The sequence below is a fragment of the Melospiza melodia genome, chromosome W (assembly GCF_035770615.1).
Source record: "Melospiza melodia melodia isolate bMelMel2 chromosome W, bMelMel2.pri, whole genome shotgun sequence".
Taxonomy (NCBI): domain Eukaryota; kingdom Metazoa; phylum Chordata; class Aves; order Passeriformes; family Passerellidae; genus Melospiza; species Melospiza melodia.
In genome coordinates this window covers 33,046,380-33,070,347 of record NC_086225.1, presented here as the reverse complement: position 1 = coordinate 33,070,347, position 23,968 = coordinate 33,046,380, and positions in this window count along the sequence as shown.

Here is a 23,968-nt window from a genome sequence, read left to right as displayed (position 1 = left end):
CCGAAGCTGCTGCCCTCTGCGGCTCCCGGAGGCGAAGAAGCGGCTACTTCGCGCAAAGACGATTGTGCCGGTCACAGTGCTCTCCTTAGCGCGGCTTCTGCTGAAAGACGCCCGGGAGCGGCTTTTAGCTCCGGAGAGCATCGTACTTTCGTGTTTAGAGTCTTTTATAGTCTGCGTCTTAGCAGGAAGCTTTTCCAATATGTCTGGCTAGGAAAAACTGTGCCAGCACAGAAAACAACTCCCATCGTGTTCTAGACGTTGCACGGAGGTCTGCCAAGTGTTTGGCAGGAAGAAAAGAAAAGTTGCCCAAAACAGCTTCGAATCGAATGTTCATGTGATTGGAAAAGTCAGGAGAGTGCAAAGGTACTGTTTTCTATCAGTTGGCAAGCTGCGCACACAGTCCCAGTGTTGTACAGCTTCCTTCTTCACCTTCCCAAAGCTGCCGCCCTCTCCGGCTCCCGGAGGCGAAGAAGCGGGTACTTCGCGCAAAGACGATTGTGCCGGTCACAGTGCTCTCCTTAGCGCGGCTTCTACCGAAACACGCCCGGGAGCGGCTTTTAGCTCCGGGGAGCATCGTACTTTCGTGTTTAGCGTCTCTTCTCATCTACATCTCAGCAAAAAGCTTTTCCACTATGTCTGGCAGGGAAAAACTGTGACAGCACAGAAAAAAACTCCCATCGTGTTCTAGACGTTGCACGGAGGTCTGCCAAGTGTTTGGCAGGAAGAAAAGAAAAGTTGTCCAAAACAGCTTCCAATCGAATGTTCATGTGATTGGAAAAGTCAGGAGAGTGCAAAGGTACTGTTTTCTATCAGTTGTTGGCAAGCTGCGTAAACAACCCCAGTGTTGTACAGCTTCCTTCTTCACCTTCCCGAAGCTGCCGCTCTCTCCGGCTCCCGGAGGCGAAGAAGCGGCTACTTCGCGCAAAGACGATTGTGCCAGTCACAGTGCTCTCCTTAGCGCGGCTTCTGCCGAAAGACGCCCGGGAGCGGCTTTTAGCTCCGGAGAGCATCGTACTTTCGTGTTTAGCGTCTCTTCTCGTCTACATCTTAGCAGAAAGCTTTTCCACTATGTCTGGCTAGGAAAAGCTGTGCCAGCACAGAAAACAACTCCCATCGTGTTCTAGACGTTGCACGGAGGTCTGCCAAGTGTTCGGCAGGAAGAAAAGAAAAGTTGTCCAAAACAGCTTCCAATCGAATGTTCATGTGATTGGAAAAGTCAGGAGAGTGCAAAGGTACTGTTTTCTATCAGTTGGCAAGCTGCACACACAATCCCAGTGTTGTACAGCTTCCTTTTTCACCTTCCCGAAGCTGCCGCTCTCTTCGGCTCCCAGAGGCGAAGAAGCGGCTACTTCGCGCAAAGACGATTGTGCCGGTCACAGTGCTCTCCTTAGCGCGGCTTCTGCTGAAAGACGCCCGGGAGCGGCTTTTAGCTCCGGAGAGCATCGTACTTTCGTGTTTAGAGTCTTTTATAGTCTGCGTCTTAGCAGGAAGCTTTTCCACTATGTCTGGCTAGGAAAACTGTGCCAGCACAGAAAACAACTCCCATCGTGTTATAGACGTTGCACGGAGGTCTGCCAAGTGTTTGGCAGGAAGAAAAGAAAAGTTGTCCAAAACAGCTTCCAATCGAATGTTCATGTGATTGGAAAAGTCAGGAGAGTGCAAAGGTACTGTTTTCTATCAGTTGGCAAGCTGCACGCACAATCCCAGTGTTGTACAGCTTCCTCCTTCGCCTTCCCGAAGCTGCCGCTCTCTCCGGCTCCCGGAGGCGAAGAAGCGGCTACTTCGCGCAAAGACGATTGTGCCAGTCACAGTGCTCTCCTTAGCGCAGCTTCTGCCGAAAGACGCCCGGGAGCGGCTTTTAGCTCCGGAGAGCATCGTACTTTCGTGTTTAGCGTCTCTTCTCGTCTACATCTTAGCAGAAAGCTTTTCCACTATGTCTGGCTAGGAAAAACTGTGCCAGCACAGAAAACAACTCCCATCGTGTTCTAGACGTTGCACGGAGGTCTGCCAAGTGTTTGGCAGGAAGAAAAGAAAAGTTTTCCAAAACAGCTTCCAATCGAATGTTCATGTGATTGGAAAAGTCAGGAGAGTGCAAAGGTACTGTTTTCTATCAGTTGGCAAGCTGCGCACACAATCCCAGTGTTGTACAGCTTCCTTCTTCACCTTCCCGAAGCTGCTGCCCTCTCCCGCTCCCTGAGGCAAAGAAGCGGCTACTTCGCGCAAAGACGATTGTGCCGGTCACAGTGCTCTCCTTAGCGCGGCTTCTGCCGAAAGACGCCCGGGAGCGGCTTTTAGCTCCGGAGAGCATCGTACAATTGTGTTCAGAGTCTTTTGTAGTCTACATCTTAGCAGAAAGCTTTTCCACTATGTCTGGCTAGGAAAAGCTGTGACAGCACAGAAAACAACTCCCATCGTGTTCTAGACGTTGCACGGAGGTCTGCCAAGTGTTTGGCAGGAAGAAAAGAAAAGTTGTCCAAAACAGCTTCCAATCGAATGTTCATGTGATTGGAAAAGTCAGGAGAGTGCAAAGGTACTGTTTTCTATCAGTTGTTGGCAAGCTGCGCACACAACCCCAGTGTTGTACAGCTTCCTTCTTCACCTTCCCGAAGCTGCCGCTCTCTCCTGCTCCCGGAGGCGAAGAAGCGGCTACTTCGCGCAAAGACGATTGTGCCAGTCACAGTGCTCTCCTTAGCGCGGCTTCTGTCGAAAGACGCCCGGGAGCGGCTTTTACCTCCGGAGAACATCGTACTTTGGTGTTTAATATGTCTTCTCGTCTACATCTTAGCAGAAAGCTTTTCCACTATGTCTGGCTAGGAAAAACTGTGCCAGCACAGAAAACAACTCCCATCGTTTTCTAGACGTTGCACGGAGGTCTGCCAAGTGTTTGGCAGGAAGAAAAGTTGTCCAAAACAGCTTCCAATCGAATGTTCATGTGATTGGAAAAGTCAGGAGAGTGCAAAGGTACTGTTTTCTATCAGTTGGCAAGCTGCACACACAATCCCAGTGTTGTACAGCTTCCTTTTTCACCTTCCCGAAGCTGCCGCTCTCTCCAGCTCCCGGAGGCGAAGAAGCGGCTACTTCGCGCAAAGACGATTGTGCCGGTCACAGTGGTCTCTTTAGCGCAGCTTCTGGCGAAAGACGCCCGGGAGCGGCTTTTAGCTCCGGAGAGCATCGTACTTTCGTGTTTAGAGTCTTTTATAGTCTGCGTCTTAGCAGAAAGATTTTCCCCTATGTCTGGCTAGGAAAAACTGTGCCAGCACAGAAAACAACTCCCATCGTGTTCTAGACGTTGCACGGAGGTCTGCCAAGTGTTTGACAGGAAGAAAAGAAAAGTTGTCCAAAACAGCTTCCAATCGAATGTTCATGTGATTGGAAAAGTCAGGAGAGTGCAAAGGTACTGTTTTCTATCTGTTGGCAAGCTGCACACACAATCCCAGTGTTGTACAGCTTCCTTCTTCACCTTCCCGAAGCTACTGCCCTCTCCGGCTCCCTGAGGCGAAGAAGGGGCTACTTTGCGCAAAGACGATTGTGCCTGTCACAGTGCTCTCCTTAGCGCGGCTTCTGCTGAAAGACGCCCGGGAGCGGCTTTTAGCTCCGGAGAGCATCGTACATTCGTGTTTAGAGTCTTTTGTAGTGTACATATTAGCAGAAAGCTTTTCCACTATGTCTGGCTAGGAAAAACTGTGCCAGCACAGAAAACAACTCCCATCGTGTTCTAGACGTTGCACGGAGGTCTGCCAAGTGTTTGACAGGAAGAAAGGAAAAGTTGTCCACAACAGCTTCCAATCGAATGTTCATGTGTTTGGAAAAGTCAGGAGAGTGCAAAGGTACTGTTTTCTATCAGTTGTTGGCAAGCTGCGTAAACAACCCCAGTGTTGTACAGCTTCCTTCTTCACCTTCCCGAAGCTGCCGCTCTCTCCGGCTCCCGGAGGCGAAGAAGCGGCTACTTCGCGCAAAGACGATTGTGCCAGTCACAGTGCTCTCCTTAGCGCGGCTTCTGCCGAAAGACGCCTGGGAGCGGCTTTTAGCTCCGGAGAGCATCGTACTTTCGTGTTTAGAGTCTTTTATAGTCTGCGTCTTAGCAGAAAGATTTTCCCCTATGTCTGGCTAGGAAAAACTGTGCCAGCACAGAAAGCAACTCCCATCGTGTTCTAGACGTTGCACGGAGGTCTGCCAAGTGTTTGACAGGAAGAAAAGAAAAGTTGTCCAAAGCAGCTTCGAATCGAATGTTCATGTGATTGGAAAAGTCAGGAGAGTGCAAAGGTACTGTTTTCTATCAGTTGGCAAGCTGCGCACACAGTCCCAGTGTTGTACAGCTTCCTTCTTCACCTTCCCGAAGCTGCCGCCCTCTCCGGCTCCCGGAGGGGAAGAAGCGGGTACTTCGCGCAAAGACGATTGTGCCGGTCACAGTGGTCTCCTTAGCGCGGCTTCTGCCGCAAGACGCCCGGGAGCGGCTTTTAGCTCCGGAGAGCATCGTACATTCGTGTTTAGAGTCTTTTGTAGTCTACATATTAGCAGAAAGCTTTTCCACTATGTCTGGCTAGGAAAAACTGTGCCAGCACAGAAAACAACTCCCATCATGTTCTAGACGTTGCACGGAAATCTGCCAAGTATTTGGCAGGAAGAAAAGAAAAGTTGTCCATAACAGCTTCCAATCGAATGTTCATGTGATTGGAAAAGTCAGGAGAGTGCAAAGGTACTGTTTTCTATCAGTTGGCAAGCAGCGCACACAATCCCAGGGTTGTACAGCTTCCTTTTTCACATTCTCGAAGCTGCCGCTCTCTCCGGCTCCCGGAGGCGAAGAAGCAGCTATTTCGCGCAAAGACGATTGTGCCGGTCACAGTGGTCTCCGTGGCGCGGCTTCTGCCGAAAGACGCCCGGGAGCGGCTTTTAGCTCCGGAGAGCATCGTACATTCGTGTTTAGAGTCTTTTGTAGTCTACATATTAGCAGAAAGCTTTTCCACTATGTCTGGCTAGGAAAAACTGTGCCAGGACAGAAAACAACTCCCATCGTGTTCTAGACGTTGCACGGAGATCTGCCAAGTATTTGGCAGGAAGAAAAGAAAAGTTGTCCATAACAGCTTCCAATCGAATGTTCATGTGATTGGAAAAGTCAGGAGAGTGCAAAGGTACTTTTTTCTATCAGTTGGCAAGCAGCGCACACAATCCCAGGGTTGTACAGCTTCCTTTTTCACCTTCCCGAAGCTGCCGCTCTCTCCGGCTCCCGGAGGCGAAGAAGCGGCTACTTCGCGCAAAGACGATTGTGCCGGTCGCAGTTGTCTCCGTAGTGCGGCTTCTGCCGAAAGACGCCCGGGAGCGGCTTTTAGCTTCAGAGAGCAGCGTACCTTCGTCTTTAGAACCTCTTCTCCTCTAAATCGTAGCAGAAAGCTTTTCCACTATGTCTGGCTAGGAAAAACTGTGCCAGCACAGAAAACAACTCCCATCGTGTTCTAGACGTTGCACGGAGGTCTGCCAAGTGTTTGGCAGGAAGAAAAGGAAAGTTGTTCAAAACAGCTTCCAATCGAATGTTCATGTGATTGGAAAAGTCAGCAGAGTGCAAAGGTATTTTTTCTATCAGTTGGCAAGCAGCGCACACAATCCCAGTGTTGTACAGCTTCCTTTTTCACCTTCCCGAAGCTGCCGCTCTCTCCGGCTCCCGGAGGCGAAGAAGCGGCTACTTCGCGCAAAGACGATTGTGCCGGTCACAGTGGTCTCCGTAGCGCGGCTTCTGCCGAAAGACGCCCGGGAGCGGCTTTTAGCTCCGCAGAGCATCGTACTTTCGTGTTTAGAGTCTTTTATAGTCTGCGTCTTAGCAGGAAGCTTTTCCACTATGTCTGGCTAGGAAAAACTGCGCCAGCACAGAAAACAACTCCCACCGTGTTATAGACGTTGCACGGAGGTCTGCCAAGTGTTTGGCAGGAAGAAAAGTTGTCCAAAACAGCTTCCAATCGAATGTTCATGTGATTGGAAAAGTCAGGAGAGTGCAAAGGTACTGTTTTCTATCAGTTGGCAAGCTGCGCACACAATCCCAGTGTTGTACAGCTTCCTTCTTCACCTTCCAATAGACGCCGCTCTCTCCGGCTCCCGGAGGCGAAGAAGCGGCTACTTCGCGCAAAGACGATTGTGCCGGTCACAGTGCTCTCCTCAGCGCGGCTTCTGCCGAAAGACACCCGGGAGCGGCTTTAAGCTCCTTAGAGAATCGTACTTTCCTGTTTATCGTCTCTTCTCCTCAACATCTTAGCAGAAAGCTTTTCCACTATGTCTGGCTAGGAAAAACTCTGCCAGCACAGAAAACAACTCCCATCGTGTTCTAGACGTTGCACGGAGGTCTGCCAAGTGTTTGGCAGGAAGAAAAGAAAAGTTGTCCAAAACAGCTTCCAATCGAATGTTCATGTGATTGGAAAAGTCAGGAGAGTGCAAAGGTACTGTTTTCTATCAGTTGGCAAGCAGCGCACACAATCCCAGGGTTGTACAGCTTCCTTTTTCACCTTCCCGAAGCTGCCGCTCTCTCCGGCTCCCGGAGGCGAAGAAGCGGCTACTTCGCGCAAAGACGATTGTGCCGGTCACAGTGGTCTCCTTAGCGCGTCTTCTGCCGAAAGACGCCCGGGAGCGGCTTTTAGCTCCGGAGAGCATCGTACTTTCGTGTTTAGAGTCTTTTATAGTCTGCGTCTTAGCAGGAAGCTTTTCCACTATGTCTGGCTAGGAAAAACTGTGCCAGCACAGAAAACAACTCCCATCGTGTTCTAGACGTTGCACGGAGGTCTGCCAAGTGTTTGGCAGGAAGAAAAGAAAAGTTGTCCAAAACAGCTTCCAATCGAATGTTCATGTGATTGGAAAAGTCAGGAGAGTGCAAAGGTACTGTTTTCTATCAGTTGGCAAGCTGCACACACAATCCCAGTGTTGTACAGCTTCCTTCTTCACCTTCCCGAAGCTGCCGCTCTCTCCGGCTCCCAGAGGCGAAGAAGCGGCTACTTCGCGCAAAGACGATTGTGCCGGTCACAGTGGTCTCCTTAGCGCGTCTTCTGCCGAAAGACGCCCGGGAGCGGCTTTTAGCTCCGGAGAGCATCGTACTTTCGTGTTTAGAGTCTTTTATAGTCTGCGTCTTAGCAGAAAGATTTTCCCCTATGTCTGGCTAGGAAAAACTGTGCCAGCACAGAAAACAACTCCCATCGTGTTCTAGACGTTGCACGGAGGTCTGCAAAGTGTTTGGCAGGAAGAAAAGAAAAGTTGTCCACAACAGCTTCGAATCGAATGTTCATGTGATTGGAAAAGTCAGGAGAGTGCAAAGGTACTGTTTTCTATCAGTTGGCAAGCTGCGCACACAATCCCAGTGTTGTACAGCTTCCTTCTTCACCTTCCAATAGACGCCGCTCTCTCCGGCTCCCGGAGGCGAAGAAGCGGCTACTTCGCGCAAAGACGATAGTGCTGGTCACAGTGCTCTCCTCAGCGCGGCTTCTGCCGAAAGACACCCGGGAGCGGCTTTAAGCTCCTTAGAGAATCGTGCTTTCCTGTTTATCGTCTCTTCTCCTCAACATCTTAGCAGAAAGCTTTTCCACTATGTCTGGCTAGGAAAAACTCTGCCAGCACAGAAAACAACTCCCATCGTGTTCTAGACATTGCACGGAGGTCTGCCAAGTGTTTGGCAGGAAGAAAAGAAAAGTTGTCCAAAACAGCTTCCAATCCAATGTTCATGTGATTGGAAAAGTCAGGAGAGTGCAAAGGTACTGTTTTCTATCAGTTATTGGCAAGCTGCGCACACAATGCCAGTGTTGTCCAGCTTCCTTCTTCACCTTCCCAAACCTGCCGCTCCCCCCGGCTCCCGGAGCCGAAGAAGCGGCTACTTCGCGCAAAGACGATTGTGCCGGTCACAGTGCTCTCCTTAGCGCGGCTTCTGCCGAAAGACGCCCGGGAGTGGCTTTTAGCTCCGGAGAGCATCGTACTTTCGTGTTTAGCGTCTCTTCTTGTCTACATCTTTACAGAAAGCTTTTCCACTATGTCTGGCAAGGAAAAACTGTGCCAGCACAGAAAACAACTCCCATCGTGTTCTAGACGTTGCACGGAGGTCTGCCAAGTGTTTGGCAGGAAGAAAAGAAAAGTTGTCCAAAACAGCTTCCAATCGAATGTTCATGTGATTTGAAAAGTCAGGAGAGTGCAAAGGTACTGTTTTCTATCAGTTGTTGGCAAGCTGCGCACACAACCCCAGTGTTGTACAGCTTCCTTCTTCACCTTCCCGAAGCTGCCACTCTCTCCGGCTCCCGGAGGCGAAGTAGCGGCTACTTCGCGCAAAGACGATTGTGCCGGTCACAGTGCTCTCCTTAGCGCGGCTTCTGCCGAAAGACGCCCGGGAGCGGCTTTTAGCTCCGGAGAGCTGCGTACCTTCGTCTTTAGCGTCTCTTCTCCTCTAAATCTTAGCAGAAAGCTTTTCCACTATGTCTGGCCAGGAAAAACTTTGCCAGCACTGAAAACAACTCCCATCGTGTTCTAGACGTTGCACGGAGGTCTGCCAAGTGTTTGGCAGGAAGAAAAGTAAAGTTGTCCAAAACAGCTTCCTATCGAATGTTCATGTGATTGGAAAAGTCAGGAGAGTGCAAAGGTACTGTTTTCTATCAGTTGGCAAGCTGCGCACACAATCCCAGTGTTGTACAGCTTCCTTCTTCACCTTCCCGAAGCTGCCGCTCTCTCCGGCTCCCGGAGGCGAAGAAGCGGCTACTTCGCGCAAAGACGATTGTGCCGGTCACAGTGCTCTCCTTAGCGCGGCTTCTGCCGAAAGATGCCCGGGAGCGGCTTTTAGCTCCGGAGAGCATCGTACTTTCGTGTTTAGCGTCTTTTGTAGTTTACATCTTAGCAGAAAGCTTTTCCACTATGTCTGGCTAGGAAAAACTGTTCCAGCACAGAAAACAACTCCCATCGAGTTCTAGACGTTGCACGGAGGTCTGCCAAGTGTTTGGCAGGAAGAAAAGAAAAGTTGTCCAAAACAGCTTCCAATCGAATGTTCATGTGATTGGAAAAGTCAGGAGAGTGCAAAGGTACTGTTTTCTATCAGTTGGCAAGCTGCGCACACTATCCCAGTGTTGTACAGCTTACTTCTTCACCTTCCCGAAGCTGCCGCTCTCTCCGGCTCCCAGAGGCGAAGAAGTGGCTACTTCGTGTAAAGGCGATTGTGCCGGTCACAGTGGTCTCCTTAGCTCGGCTACAGCCGAAAGACGCCCGGGAGCGGCTTTTAGATCCGGAGAGCATCGTACTTTCGTGTTTAGCGTCTTTTGTAATCTACATCTTAGCAGAAAGCTTTTCCACTATGTCTGGCTAGGAAAAACTGTGCCAGCACAGAAAACAACTCCCATCGTGTTCTAGACGTTGCACGGAGGTCTGCCAAGTGTTTGGCAGGAAGAAAAGGAAAGTTGTCCAAAACAGCTTCCAATCGAATGTTCATGTGATTGGAAAAGTCAGGAGAGTGCAAAGGTACTGTTTTCTATCAGTTGGCAAGCTGCGCACACAATCCCAGTGTTGTACAGCTTCCTTCTTCACCTTACCGAAGCTGCCGCTCCCTCCGGCTCCCGGAGGCGAAGAAGCGGCTACTTCGCGCAAAGACGATAGTGCTGGTCACAGTGCTCTCCTTAGCGCGGCTTCTGCCGAAAGACGCCCGGGAGCGGCTTTTAGCTCCGGAGAGCATCGTACTTTCGTGTTTAGCGTCTCTTCTCGTCTACATGATAGCAGAAAGCTTTTCCATTATGTCTGGCAGGGAAAAACGGTGCCAGCACAGAAAACAACTCCCATCGTGTTCTAGACGTTGCACAAAGGTCTGCCAAGTGTTTGGCAGGAAGAAAAGAAAAGTTGTCAAAAACAGCTTCCAATCGAATGTTCATGTGATTGGAAAAGTTAGGAGAGTGCAAAGGTACTGTTTTCTATCAGCTGTTGGCAAGCTGCGCACACAATCCCAGTGTTGTACAGCTTCCTTCTTCACCTTACCGAAGCTGCCGCTCTCTCCGGCTCCCGGAGGCGAAGAAGCGGCTACTTCGCGCAAAGACGATTGTGCCGGTCACAGTGCTGTCCTTAGCGCGGCCTCTGCCGAAAGACGCCCGGGAGCGGCTTTTAGCTCCGGAGATCATCGTACTTTGGTGTTTAGCGTCTTTTTTAGTCTACATCTTAGCAGAAAGCTTTTCCACTATGTCTGGCTAGGAAAAACTGTGCCAGCACAGAAAACAACTCCCATCGTGTTCTAGACGTTGCACAGAGGTCTGCCAAGTGTTTGGCAGGAAGAAAAGAAAAGTTGTCCAAAACAGCTTCCAATCAAATGTTCATGTGATTAGAAAAGTCAGGAGAGTGCAAAGGTACTGTTTTCTATCAGTTGGCAAGCTGCGCACACAATCCCAGTGTTGTACAGCTTCCTTCTTCACCTTACCGAAGCTGCCGCTCTCTCCGGCTCCCGGAGGCGAAGAAGCGGCTACTTCGCGCAAAGACGATTGTGCCGGTCACAGTGCTCTCCTTAGCGGGCCTTCTGTCAAAAGACGCCCAGGAACGGCTTTTAGCTCCGGAGATCATCGTACTTTCGTGTTTAGCGTCTTTTTTAGTCTACATCTTAGCAGAAAGCTTTTCCACTATGTCTGGCTAGGAAAAGTTGTGCCAGCACAGAAAACAACTCCCATCATGTTCTAGACGTTGCACGGAGGTCTGCCAAGTGTTTGGCAGGAAGAAAAGGAAAGTTGTCCAAAACAGCTTCCAATCGAATGTTCATGTGATTGGAAAAGTCAGGAGAGTGCAAAGGTACTGTTTTTTATCAGTTGTTGGCAAGCTGCGCACACAATCCCAGTGTTGTACAGCTTCCTTCTTCACCTTACCGAAGCTGCTGCCCTCTCCGGCTCCCGGAGGCGAAGAAGCGGCTACTTCGCGCAAAGACGATTGTGCCGGTCACAGTGCTCTCCTTAGCGCGGCTTCTGCCGAGAGACCCCCGGGAGCGACTTTTAGTTCCGGAGAGCATCGTACTTTCGTGTTTAGCGTGTCTTCTCGTCTACATCTTAGCAGAAAGTTTTTCCACTATGTCTGGATAGGAAAAACTGTGCCAGCACAGAAAACAACTCCCATCGTGTTCTAGACGTTGCACGGAGGTCTGCCAAGTGTTTGGCAGGAAGAAAAGAAAAGTTGTCCAAAACAGCTTCCAATCGAATGTTCATGTGATTGGAAAAGTCAGGAGAGTGCAAAGGTACTGTTTTCTATCAGTTGGCAAGCTGCGCACACAATCCCAGTGTTGTACAGCTTCCTTCTTCACCTTCCCGAAGCTGCCGCTCTCTCCGGCTCCCAGAGGCGAAGAAGCGGCTACTTCACGCAAAGACGATTGTGCCGGTCACAGTGCTCTCCTTAGCGGGGCTTCTGCCGAAAGACGCCCAGGAGCGGCTTTTAGCTCCGGAGATCATCGTACTTTCGTGTTTAGCGTCTTTTTTAGTCTACATCTTAGCAGAAAGCTTTTCCACTATGTCTGGCTAGGAAAAGTTGTGCCAGCACAGAAAACCACTCCCATCATGTTCTAGACGTTGCACGGAGGTCTGCCAAGTCTTTGGCAGGAAAAAAAGAAAAGTTGTCCAAAACAGCTTCCAATCGAATATTCATGTGATTGGAAAAGCTAGGAGAGTTCAAAGGTACATTTTTCTATCAGCTGTTGGCAAGCTGCGCACACAATCCCAGTGTTATACAGCTTCCTTCTTCACCTTCCCGAAGCTGCCGCTCTCTCTGGCTCCCGGAGGCGAAGTAGCGGCTACTTCGCGCAAAGACGATTGTGCCGGTCACAGTGCTCTCCTTAGCACAGCTTCTGACGAAAGACGCCCTGGGAGCGGCTTTTAGCTCCAGAGAGCATCGTACTTTCGTGTTTAGAGTCTTTTATAGTCTGCGTCTTAGCAGAAAGCTTTTCCACTATGTCTGGCTAGGAAAAACTGTGCCAGCACAGAAAACAACTCCCATCGTGTTCTAGACGTTGCACGGAGGTCTGCCAAGTGTTTGGGAGGAAGAAAAGAAAAGTTGCCCGAAACAGCTTTGAATCGAATGTTCATGTGATTGGACAAGTCAGGAGAGTGCAAAGGTACTGTTTTCTATCAGTTGGCAAGCTGCGCACGCAATCCCAGTGTTGTACAGCTTCCTTCTTCACCTTCCCGAAGCTGCTGCCCTCTCCGGCTCCCAGAGGTGAAGAAGCGGCTACTTCGCGCAAAGACGATTGTGCCTGTCACAGTGCTCTCCTTAGCGCGGCTTCTGCCGAAAGACGCCCGGGAGCGGCTTTTAGCTCTGGAGAGCATCGTACTTTCGTGTTTAGCGTCTTTTTTAGTCTAAATCTTAGCAGAAAGCTTTTCCACTATGTCTGGCTAGGAAAAGTTTTGCCAGCACAGAAAACAACTCCCATCGTGTTCTAGATGTTGCACGGAGGTCTGCCAAGTGTTTGGTAGGAAGAAAAGAAAAATTGTCAAAAACAGCTTCCAATCGAATGTTCATGTGATTGGAAAAGTCAGGAGATTGCAAAGGTACTGTTTTCTATCAGTTGTTGGCAAGCTGCGCACACAATCCCAGTGTTGTACAGCTTCCTTCTTCACCTTCCCGAAGCTGCCGCCCTCTCCGGCTCCTGGAGGCGAAGAAGCGGCTACTTCGCGCAAAGACGATTGTGCCGGTCACAGTGCTCTCCTTAGCGCGGCTTCTGCCGAAAGACGCCCGGGAGCGGCTTTTACCTCCGGAGAACATCGTACTTTCTTGTTTAGCGTCTCTTCTCGTCTACATCTCAGCAAAAAGCTTTTCCACTATGTCTGGCTAGGAAAAACTGTGCCAGCACAGAAAACAACTCCCATCGTGTTCTAGACGTTGCACGGAGGTCTGCCAAGTGTTTGGCAGGAAGAAAAGAAAAGTTGTCCAAAACAGCTTCCAATCGAATGTTCATGTGATTGGAAAAGTCAGGAGAGTGCAAAGGTACTGTTTTCTATCAGTTGGCAAGCTGCGCACACAATCCCAGTGTTGTACAGCTTCCTTCTTCACCTTCCCAAAGCTGCCGCTCTCTCCAGCTCCCGGAGGCGAAGAAGCGGCTACTTCGCGCAAAGACGATTGTGCCGGTCACAGTGCTCTCCTTAGCGCGGCTTCTGCCGAAAGACGCCCGGGAGCGGCTTTTAGCTCCGGAGAGCATCGTACTTTCGTGTTTAGCGTCTCTTCTTGTCTACATCTTTACAGAAAGCTTTTCCACTATGTCTGGCTAGGAAAAACTGTGCCACCACAGAAAACAACTCCCATCGTGTTCTAGACGTTGCACGGTGGTCTGCCAAGTGTTTGGCAGGAAGAAAAGAAAAGTTGTCCAAAACAGCTTCCAATCGAATGTTCATGTGATTGGAAAAGTCAGGAGAGTGCAAAGGTACTGTTTTCTATCAGCTGTTGGCAAGCTGCGCACACAATCCCAGTGTTGTACAGCTTCCTTCTTCACCTTCCCAAAGCTGCCGCTCTCTCCGGCTCCCGGAGGCGAAAAAGCGGCTACTTCGCGCAAAGACGATTGTGCCGGTCACAGTGATCTCCTTAGCGCAGCTTCTGCCGAAAGACGCCCGGGAGCGGCTTTTAGCTCCAGAGAGCATCGTACTTTCGTGTTTAGAGTCTTTTATAGTCTGCGTCTTAGCAGAAAGCTTTTCCACTATGTCTGGCTAGGAAAAACTGTGCCAGCACAGAAAACAACTCCCATCGTGTTCTAGACGTTGCACGGAGGTCTGCCAAGTGTTTGGCAGGAAGAAAAGAAAAGTTGTCCAAAACACCTTCGAATCGAATGTTCATGTGATTGGAAAAGTCAGGAGAGTGCAAAGGTACTGTTTTCTATCAGTTGGCAAGCTGCGCACACAATCCCAGTGTTGTACAGCTTCCTTCTTCACCTTCCAATAGACGCCGCTCTCTCCGGCTCCCGGAGGCGAAGAAGCGGCTACTTCGCTCAAAGACGATAGTGCCGGTCACAGTGCTCTCCTTAGCGCGGCTTCTGCCGAAAGACGCCCGGGAGCGGCTTTTACCTCCGGAGAACATCGTACTTTCGTGTTTAGCGTCTCTTCTCGTCTACATCTTAGCAGGAAGTTTTTCCACTATGTCTGGATAGGAAAAACTGTGCCAGCACAGAAAACAACACCCATCGTGTTCTAGACGTTGCACGGATATCTGCCAAGTGTTTGGCAGGAAGAAAAGAAAAGTTGTCCAAAACAGCTTCCAATTGAATGTTCATGTGATTGGAAAAGTCAGGAGAGTGCAAAGGTACTGTTTTCTATCAGTTGGCAAGCTGCGCACACAATCCCAGTGTTGTACAGCTTCCTTCTTCACCTTCCCAAAGCTGCCGCTCTCTCCGGCGCCCGGTGGTGAAGCGGCTACTTCGCGCAAAGACGATTGTGCCGGTCACAGTGCTCTCCTTAGCGCGGCTTCTGCCGAAAGACACCCGGGAGCGGCTTTAAGCTCCTTAGAGGATCGTACTTTCCTGTTTATCGTCTCTTCTCTTCAACATCATAGCAGAAAGCTTTTCCACTATGTCTGGATAGGAAAAACTCTGCCAGCACAGAAAACAACTCCCATCGTGTTCTAGACATTGCACGGAGGTCTGCCAAGTGTTTGGCTGGAAGAAAAGAAAAGTTGTCCAAAACAGCTTCCAATCGAATGTTCATGTGATTGGAAAAGTCAGGAGAGTGCAAAGGTACTGTTTTCTATCAGTTATTGGCAAGCTGCGCACACAATCCCAGTGTTGTCCAGCTTCCTTCTTCACCTTCCCAAAGCTGCCGCTCCCCCCGGCTCCCGGAGCCGAAGAAGCGGCTACTTCGCGCAAAGACGATTGTGCCGGTCACAGTGCTCTCCTTAGCGCGGCTTCTGCCGAAAGACGCCCGGGAGCGGCTTTTAGCACCGGAGAGCATCGTACTTTCGTGTTTAGCGTCTCTTCTTGTCTACATCTTTACAGAAAGCTTTTCCACTATGTCTGGCAAGGAAAAACTGTGCCAGCACAGAAAACAACTCCCATCGTGTTCTAGACGTTGCACGGTGGTCTGCCAAGTGTTTGGCAGGAAGAAAAGAAAAGTTGTCCAAAACAGCTTCCAAGCGAATATTCATGTGATTGGAAAAGTCAGGAGAGTGCAAAGGTACTGTTTTCTATCAGCTGTTGGCAAGCTGCGCACACAATCCCAGTGTTGTACAGCTTCCTTCTTCACCTTCCCGAAGCTGCCGCTCTCTCCGGCTCCCGGAGGCGAAAAAGCGGCTACTTCGCGCAAAGACGATTGTGCCGGTCACAGTGCTCTCCTTAGCACAGCTTCTGCCGAAAGACGCCTGGGAGCGGCTTTTAGCTCCAGAGAGCATCGTACTTTCGTGTTTAGAGTCTTTTATAGTCTGCCTCTTAGCAGAAAGCTTTTCCACTCTGTCTGGCTAGGAAAAACTGTGCCAGCACAGAAAACAACTCCCATCGTGTTCTAGACGTTGCACGGAGGTCTGCCAAGTGTTTGGCAGGAAGAAAAGAAAAGTTGTCCAAAACACCTTCGAATCGAATGTTCATGTGATTGGAAAAGTCAGGAGAGTGCAAAGGTACTGTTTTCTATCAGTTGGCAAGCTGCGCACACAATCCCAGTGTTGTACAGCTTCCTTCTTCACCTTCCAATAGACGCCGCTCTCTCCGGCTCCCGGAGGCGAAGAAGCGGCTACTTCGCTCAAAGACGATAGTGCCGGTCACAGTGCTCTCCTTAGCGCGGCTTCTGCCGAAAGACGCCCGGGAGCGGCTTTTACCTCCGGAGAACATCGTACTTTCGTGTTTAGCGTCTCTTCTCGTCTACATCTTAGCAGGAAGTTTTTCCACTATGTCTGGATAGGAAAAACTGTGCCACCACAGAAAACAACTCCCATCGTGTTCTAGACGTTGCACGGATATCTGCCAAGTGTTTGGCAGGAAGAAAAGAAAAGTTCTCCAAAACAGCTTCCAATTGAATGTTCATGTGATTGGAAAAGTCAGGAGAGTGCAAAGGTACTGTTTTCTATCAGTTGGCAAGCTGCGCACACAATCCCAGTGTTGTACAGCTTCCTTCTTCACCTTCCCAAAGCTGCCGCTCTCTCCGGCGCCCGGTGGTGAAGCGGCTACTTCGCGCAAAGACGATTGTGCCGGTCACAGTGCTCTCCTTAGCGCGGCTTCTGCCGAAAGACACCCGGGAGCGGCTTTAAGCTCCTCAGAGAATCGTACTTTCCTGTTTATCGTCTCTTCTCTTCAACATCATAGCAGAAAGCTTTTCCACTATGTCTGGATAGGAAAAACTCTGCCAGCACAGAAAACAACTCCCATCGTGTTCTAGACATTGCACGGAGGTCTGCCAAGTGTTTGGCTGGAAGAAAAGAAAAGTTGTCCAAAACAGCTTCCAATCGAATGTTCATGTGATTGGAAAAGTCAGGAGAGTGCAAAGGTACTGTTTTCTATCAGTTATTGGCAAGCTGCGCACACAATCCCAGTGTTGTCCAGCTTCCTTCTTCACCTTACCGAAGCTGCTGCCCTCTCCGGCTCCCGGAGGCGAAGAAGCAGCTACTTCGCGCAAAGACGATTGTGCCGGTCACAGTGCTCTCCTTAGCGCGGCTTCTGCCGAGAGACCCCCGGGAGCGACTTTTAGTTCCGGAGAGCATCGTACTTTCGTGTTTAGCGTGTCTTCTCGTCTACATCTTAGCAGAAAGTTTTTCCACTATGTCTGGATAGGAAAAACTGTGCCAGCACAGAAAACAACTCCCATCGTGTTCTAGACGTTGCACGGAGGTCTGCCAAGTGTTTGGCAGGAAGAAAAGAAAAGTTGTCCAAAACAGCTTCCAATCGAATGTTCATGTGATTGGAAAAGTCAGGAGAGTGCAAAGGTACTGTTTTCTATCAGTTGGCAAGCTGCGCACACAATCCCAGTGTTGTACAGCTTCCTTCTTCACCTTCCCGAAGCTGCCGCTCTCTCCTGCTCCCGGAGGCGAAGAAGCGGCTACTTCGCGCAAAGACGATTGTGCCGGTCACAGTGCTCTCCTTAGCGCGGCTTCTGCCGAAAGACGCCCGGGAGCGGCTTTTACCTCCGGAGAGCTGCGTACCTTCGTCTTTAGCGTCTCTTCCCCTCTAAATCTTAGCAGAAAGCTTTTCCACTATGTCTGGCCAGGAAAAACTTTGCCAGCACTGAAAACAACTCCCATCGTGTTCTAGACGTTGCACGGAGGTCTGCCAAGTGTTTGGCAGGAAGAAAAGAAAAGTTGTCCAAAACAGCTTCCAATCGAATGTTCATGTGATTGGAAAAGTCAGGAGAGTGCAAAGGTACTGTTTTCTATCAGTTGGCAAGCTGCGCACACAATCCCAGTGTTGTACAGCTTCCTTCTTCACCTTCCCGAAGCTGCCGCTCTCTCCTGCTCCCGGAGGCGAAGAAGCGGCTACTTCGCGCAAAGACGATTGTGCCGGTCACAGTGCTCTCCTTAGCACGGCTTCTGCCGAAAGATGCCCGGGAGCGGCTTTTAGCTCCGGAGAGCATCGTACTTTCGTGTTTAGCGTCTTTTGTAGTTTACATCTTAGCAGAAAGCTTTTCCACTATGTCTGGCCAGGAAAAACTTTGCCAGCACAGAAAACAACTCCCATCGTGTTCTAGACGTTGCATGGAGGTCTGCCAAGTGTTTGGCAGGAAGAAAAGAAAAGTTGTCCAAAACAGCTTCCAATCGAATGTTCATGTGATTGGAAAAGTCAGGAGAGTGCAAAGGTACTGTTTTCTATCAGTCGGCAAGCTGCACACACTACCCCAGTGTTGTACAGCTTCCTTCTTCACCTTCCCGAAGTTGCCGCCCTCTCCGGCTCCCGGAGGCGAAGAAGTGGCTACTTCGTGTAAAGGCGATTGTGCCGGTCACAGTGCTCTCCTTAGCGTGGCTTCTGCCGATAGACGCCCGGGAGCGGCTTTTAGCTCCGGAGAGCTGCGTACCTTCGCCTTTAGCGTCTCTTCTCCTCTAAATCTTAGCAGAAAGCTTTTCCACTATGTCTGGCCAGGAAAAACTTTGCCAGCACAGAAAACAACTCCCATCGTGTTCTAGACGTTGCACGGAGGTCTGCCAAGTGTTTGGCAGGAAGAAAAGAAAAGTTGTCCAAAACAGCTTCCAATCGAATATTCATGTGATTGGAAAAGTCAGGAGAGTGCAAAGGTACTGTTTTCTATCAGTTGTTGGCAAGCTGCGCACACAATCCCAGTGTTGTACAGCTTCCTTCTTCACCTTCCCGAAGCTGCCGCTCTCTCCGGCTCCCGGCGGCGAAGTAGCGGCTGCTTCGCGCAAAGACGATTGTGCCGGTCACAGTGCTCTCCTTAGCGCGGCTTCTGCCGAAAGACGCCCGGGAGCGGCTTTTAGCTCCGGAGAGCATCGTACTTTCGTGTTTAGCGTCTTTTGTAGTTTACATCTTAGCAGAAAGCTTTTCCACTATGTCTGGCCAGGAAAAACTTTGCCAGCACAGAAAACAACTCCCATCGTGTTCTAGACGTTGCATGGAGGTCTGCCAAGTGTTTGGCAGGAAGAAAAGAAAAGTTGTCCAAAACAGCTTCCAATCGAATGTTCATGTGATTGGAAAAGTCAGGAGAGTGCAAAGGTACTGTTTTCTATCAGTCGGCAAGCTGCACACACTACCCCAGTGTTGTACAGCTTCCTTCTTCACCTTCCCGAAGCTGCCGCCCTCTCCGGCTCCCGGAGGCGAAGAAGTGGCTACTTCGTGTAAAGGCGATTGTGCCGGTCACAGTGCTCTCCTTAGCGTGGCTTCTGCCGATAGACGCCCGGGAGCGGCTTTTAGCTCCGGAGAGCTGCGTACCTTCGCCTTTAGCGTCTCTTCTCCTCTAAATCTTAGCAGAAAGCTTTTCCACTATGTCTGGCCAGGAAAAACTTTGCCAGCACAGAAAACAACTCCCATCGTGTTCTAGACGTTGCACGGAGGTCTGCCAAGTGTTTGGCAGGAAGAAAAGAAAAGTTGTCCAAAACAGCTTCCAATCGAATATTCATGTGATTGGAAAAGTCAGGAGAGTGCAAAGGTACTGTTTTCTATCAGTTGTTGGCAAGCTGCGCACACAATCCCAGTGTTGTACAGCTTCCTTCTTCACCTTCCCGAAGCTGCCGCTCTCTCCGGCTCCCGGCGGCGAAGTAGCGGCTGCTTCGCGCAAAGACGATTGTGCCGGTCACAGTGCTCTCCTTAGCGCGGCTTCTGCCGAAAGACGCCCGGGAGCGGCTTTTAGCTCCGGAGAGCATCGTACATTTGTGTTTAGCGTCTCTTCTCATCTACATCTCAGCAAAAAGCTTTTCCACTATGTCTGCATAGGAAAAACTGTGCCAGCACAGAAAACAACTCCCATCGTGTTCTAGACGTTGCACGGAGGTCTGCCAAGTGTTTGGCAGGAAGAAAAGAAAAGTTGTCCAAAACAGCTTCCAATCGAATGTTCATGTGATTGGAAAAGTCAGGAGAGTGCAAAGGTACTGTTTTCTATCAGTTGGCAAGCTGCGCACACAATCCCAGTGTTGTACAGCTTCCTTCTTCACCTTCCCGAAGCTGCCGCTCTCTCCTGCTCCCGGAGGCGAAGAAGCGGCTACTTCGCGCAAAGACGATTGTGCCGGTCACAGTGCTCTCCTTAGCGCGGCTTCTGCCGAAAGACGCCCGGGAGCGGCTTTTACCTCCGGAGAGCTGCGTACCTTCGTCTTTAGCATCTCTTCCCCTCTAAATCTTAGCAGAAAGCTTTTCCACTATGTCTGGCCAGGAAAAACTTTGCCAGCACTGAAAACAACTCCCATCGTGTTCTAGACGTTGCACGGAGGTCTGCCAAGTGTTTGGCAGGAAGAAAAGAAAAGTTGTCCAAAACAGCTTCCAATCGAATGTTCATGTGATTGGAAAAGTCAGGAGAGTGCAAAGGTACTGTTTTCTATCAGTTGGCAAGCTGCGCACACAATCCCAGTGTTGTACAGCTTCCTTCTTCACCTTCCCGAAGCTGCCGCTCTCTCCTGCTCCCGGAGGCGAAGAAGCGGCTACTTCGCGCAAAGACGATTGTGCCGGTCACAGTGCTCTCCTTAGCACGGCTTCTGCCGAAAGATGCCCGGGAGCGGCTTTTAGCTCCGGAGAGCATCGTACTTTCGTGTTTAGCGTCTTTTGTAGTTTACATCTTAGCAGAAAGCTTTTCCACTATGTCTGGCCAGGAAAAACTTTGCCAGCACAGAAAACAACTCCCATCGTGTTCTAGACGTTGCATGGAGGTCTGCCAAGTGTTTGGCAGGAAGAAAAGAAAAGTTGTCCAAAACAGCTTCCAATCGAATGTTCATGTGATTGGAAAAGTCAGGAGAGTGCAAAGGTACTGTTTTCTATCAGTCGGCAAGCTGCACACACTACCCCAGTGTTGTACAGCTTCCTTCTTCACCTTCCCGAAGCTGCCGCCCTCTCCGGCTCCCGGAGGCGAAGAAGTGGCTACTTCGTGTAAAGGCGATTGTGCCGGTCACAGTGCTCTCCTTAGCGTGGCTTCTGCCGATAGACGCCCGGGAGCGGCTTTTAGCTCCGGAGAGCTGCGTACCTTCGCCTTTAGCGTCTCTTCTCCTCTAAATCTTAGCAGAAAGCTTTTCCACTATGTCTGGCCAGGAAAAACTTTGCCAGCACAGAAAACAACTCCCATCGTGTTCTAGATGTTGCACGGAGGTCTGCCAAGTGTTTGGCAGGAAGAAAAGAAAAGTTGTCCAAAACAGCTTCCAATCGAATATTCATGTGATTGGAAAAGTCAGGAGAGTGCAAAGGTACTGTTTTCTATCAGTTGTTGGCAAGCTGCGCACACAATCCCAGTGTTGTACAGCTTCCTTCTTCACCTTCCCGAAGCTGCCGCTCTCTCCGGCTCCCGGCGGCGAAGTAGCGGCTGCTTCGCGCAAAGACGATTGTGCCGGTCACAGTGCTCTCCTTAGCGCGGCTTCTGCCGAAAGACGCCCGGGAGCGGCTTTTAGCTCCGGAGAGCAGCGTACCTTCGTGTTTAGCGTCTTTTGTAGTCTACATCTTAGCAGAAAGCTTTTCCACTATGTCTGGCTTGGAAAAGATGTGCCTGCAAGAAAACGACTCCCATCGTGTTAGAGACGTTGCACGGAGGTCTGCCAAGTGTTTGGCAGGAGGAAAAGAAAAGTTGTCCAAAGCAGCTTCCAAGTGAATGTTCATGTGATTGGAAATGTCACGAGAGTGCAAAGGTACTGTTTTCTATCAGCTGGCAAGCTGCGCACACAATCCCAGTGTTGTACAGCTTCCTTCTAAAACTTCCCGAAGATGCCGCTCTCTCCGGCTCCCGGAGGCGAAGAAGCGGCTACTTCGCGCAAAGACGATTGTGCCGGTCACAGTGCTCTCCTTAGCGCGGCTTCTGCCGAAAGACGCCCGGGAGCGGCTTTTAGCTCCGGAGAGCATCGTACATTTGTGTTTAGCGTCTCTTCTCATCTACATCTCAGCAAAAAGCTTTTCCACTATGTCTGCATAGGAAAAACTGTGCCAGCACAGAAAACAACTCCCATCGTGTTCTAGAAGTTGCAGAGATGTCTTCCAAGTGTTTGGCAGGAAGAAAAGAAAAGTTGTCCAAAACACCTTCGAATCGAATGTTCATGTGATTGGAAAAGTCAGGAGAGTGCAAAGGTACTGTTTTCTATCAGTCGGCAAGCTGCGCACAAAAACCCAGTGTTGTACACCTTGCTTCTTCACCTTCCCGAAGATGCAGCTCTCCCTGGCTCCCGGAGCCGAAGAAGCGGGTTCTTCGCGCAAAGACGATTGTGCCGCTCACAGTGCGCTCCTTAGCGCGGCTTCTGCCGAAAGACGCCCGGGAGCGGCTTTTAGCTCCGGAGGGCATCGTACCTTCGTCTTTAGCGTCTCTTCTCATCTACATCTCAGCAAAACGCTTTTCAAATATTTCTGGCTAGGAAAAACTGTGCCAGCACAGAAAACATCTCCCATCGTGTTCTAGACGTTGCACGGAGGCATGCAAAGTGTATGGCAGGAAGAAAAGTTGTCCAAAACAGCTTCCAATCAAATGTTCATGTGATTGGAAAAGTCAGGAGAGTGCATAGGTACTGTTTTCTATCAGTTGACAAGCTGCGCACACAATCCCAGTGTTGTACAGCTTCATTCTTCACCTTCCCGAAGCTGTTGCTCTCTCCGGCTCCCGGAGGCAAAGAAGCGGCTACTTCGCGCAAAGACGATTGTGCCGGTCACAGTGCTCTCCTTAGCGCGGCTTCTGCCGAAAGACGCCCGGGAGCGGCTTTTAGCTCCGGAGAGCATCGTACTTTCGTGTTTAGCGTCTTTTGTAGTCTACATCTTAGCAGAAAGCTTTTCCACTATGTCTGGCTAGGAAAAGTTGTGCCAGCACTGAAAACAACTCCCATCGTGTTCTAGACGTTGCACGGAGGTCCGCCAAGTGTTTGGGAAGAAGTAAAGAAAAGTTGTCCAACACCGCTTCCAATCGAATGTTCATGTGATTGGAAAAGTCAGGAGAATGCAAAGGTACTGTTTTCTATCAGTTGGCAAGCTGCGCACACAATCCCAGTGTGGTACAGCTTCCTTCTAAACCTTCCCGAAGATGCCGCTCTCTCCGGCTCCCGGAGGCGAAGAAGCGGCTACTTCGCGCAAAGACGATTGTGCCGGTCACAGTGCTCTCCTTAGCGCGGCTTCTGCCGAGAGACGCCCGGGAGCGACTTTTAGTTCCGGAGAGCATCGTACTTTCGTGTTTAGCGTGTCTTCTCATCTACATCTTAGCAGAAAGCTTTTCCACTATGTCTGGATAGGAAAAACTGTGCCAGCACAGAAAACAACTCCCATCGTGTTCTAGACGTTGCACGGAGGTCTGCCAAGTGTTTGGCAGGAAGAAAAGAAAAGTTGTCCAAAACAGCTTCCAATCGAATGTTCATGTGATTGGAAAAGTCAGGAGAGTGCAAAGGTACTGTTTTCTATCAGTTGGCAAGCTGCGCACAAAATCCCAGTGTTGTACAGCTTCCTTCTTCACCTTCCCGAAGATGCAGCTCTCCCTGGCTCCTGGAGCCGAAGAAGCGGGTTCTTCGCGCAAAGACGATTGTGCCGCTCACAGTGCGCTCCTTAGCGCGGCTTCTGCCGAAAGACGCCCGGGAGCGGCTCTTAGCTCCGGACAGCATCGTACCTTCGTCTTTATCGTCTCTTCTCATCTACATCTCAGCAAAACGCTTTTCAAATATTTCTGGCTAGGAAAAACTGTGCCATCACAGAAAACAACTCCCATCGTGTTCTAGACGTTGCACGGAGGCATGCAAAGTGTATGGCAGGAAGAAAAGTTGTCCAAAACAGCTTCCAATCGAATGTTCATGTGATTGGAAAAGTCAGGAGAGTGCAAAGGTACTGTTTTCTATCAGTTGGCAAGCTGCGCACACAATCCCAGTGTTGTACAGCTTCCTTCTTCACCTTCCCGAAGCTGCCGCTCTCGCCGGCTCCCGGAGGCGAGGAACGGGCTACTTCGCGCAAAGACCATTGTGCCGGTCACAGTGCTCTCCTTAGCGCGACTTCTGCCGAAAGACGTCCGGGAGCGGCTTTTAGCTCCGGAGACCAGCGTACCTTCGTCTTTAGCACCTCTTCTCCTCTAAAACTTAGCAGAAAGCTTTTCCATTATGTCTGGCTCGGAAAAACTGTGCTAGCACAGAAAACAACTGCCATCGTGTTCTAGACGTTGCACGGAGGTCTGCCAAGTGTTTGGCAGGAAGAAAAGAAAAGTTGTCCAAAACAGCTTCCAATCGAATGTTCATGTGATTGGAAAAGTCAGGAGAGTGCAAAGGTACTGTTTTCTATCAGTTGGCAAGCTGCGCACACAATCCCAGTGTTGTACAGCTTCCTTCTAAAACTTCCCGAAGATGCCGCTCGCTCCGGCTCCCGGAGGCGAAGAAGCGGCTTCTTCGCGCAAAGACGATTGTGCCGGTCACAGTGCTCTCCTTAGCGCGGCTTCTGCCGGAAGACGCCCGGGAGCGGCTCTTAGCTCCG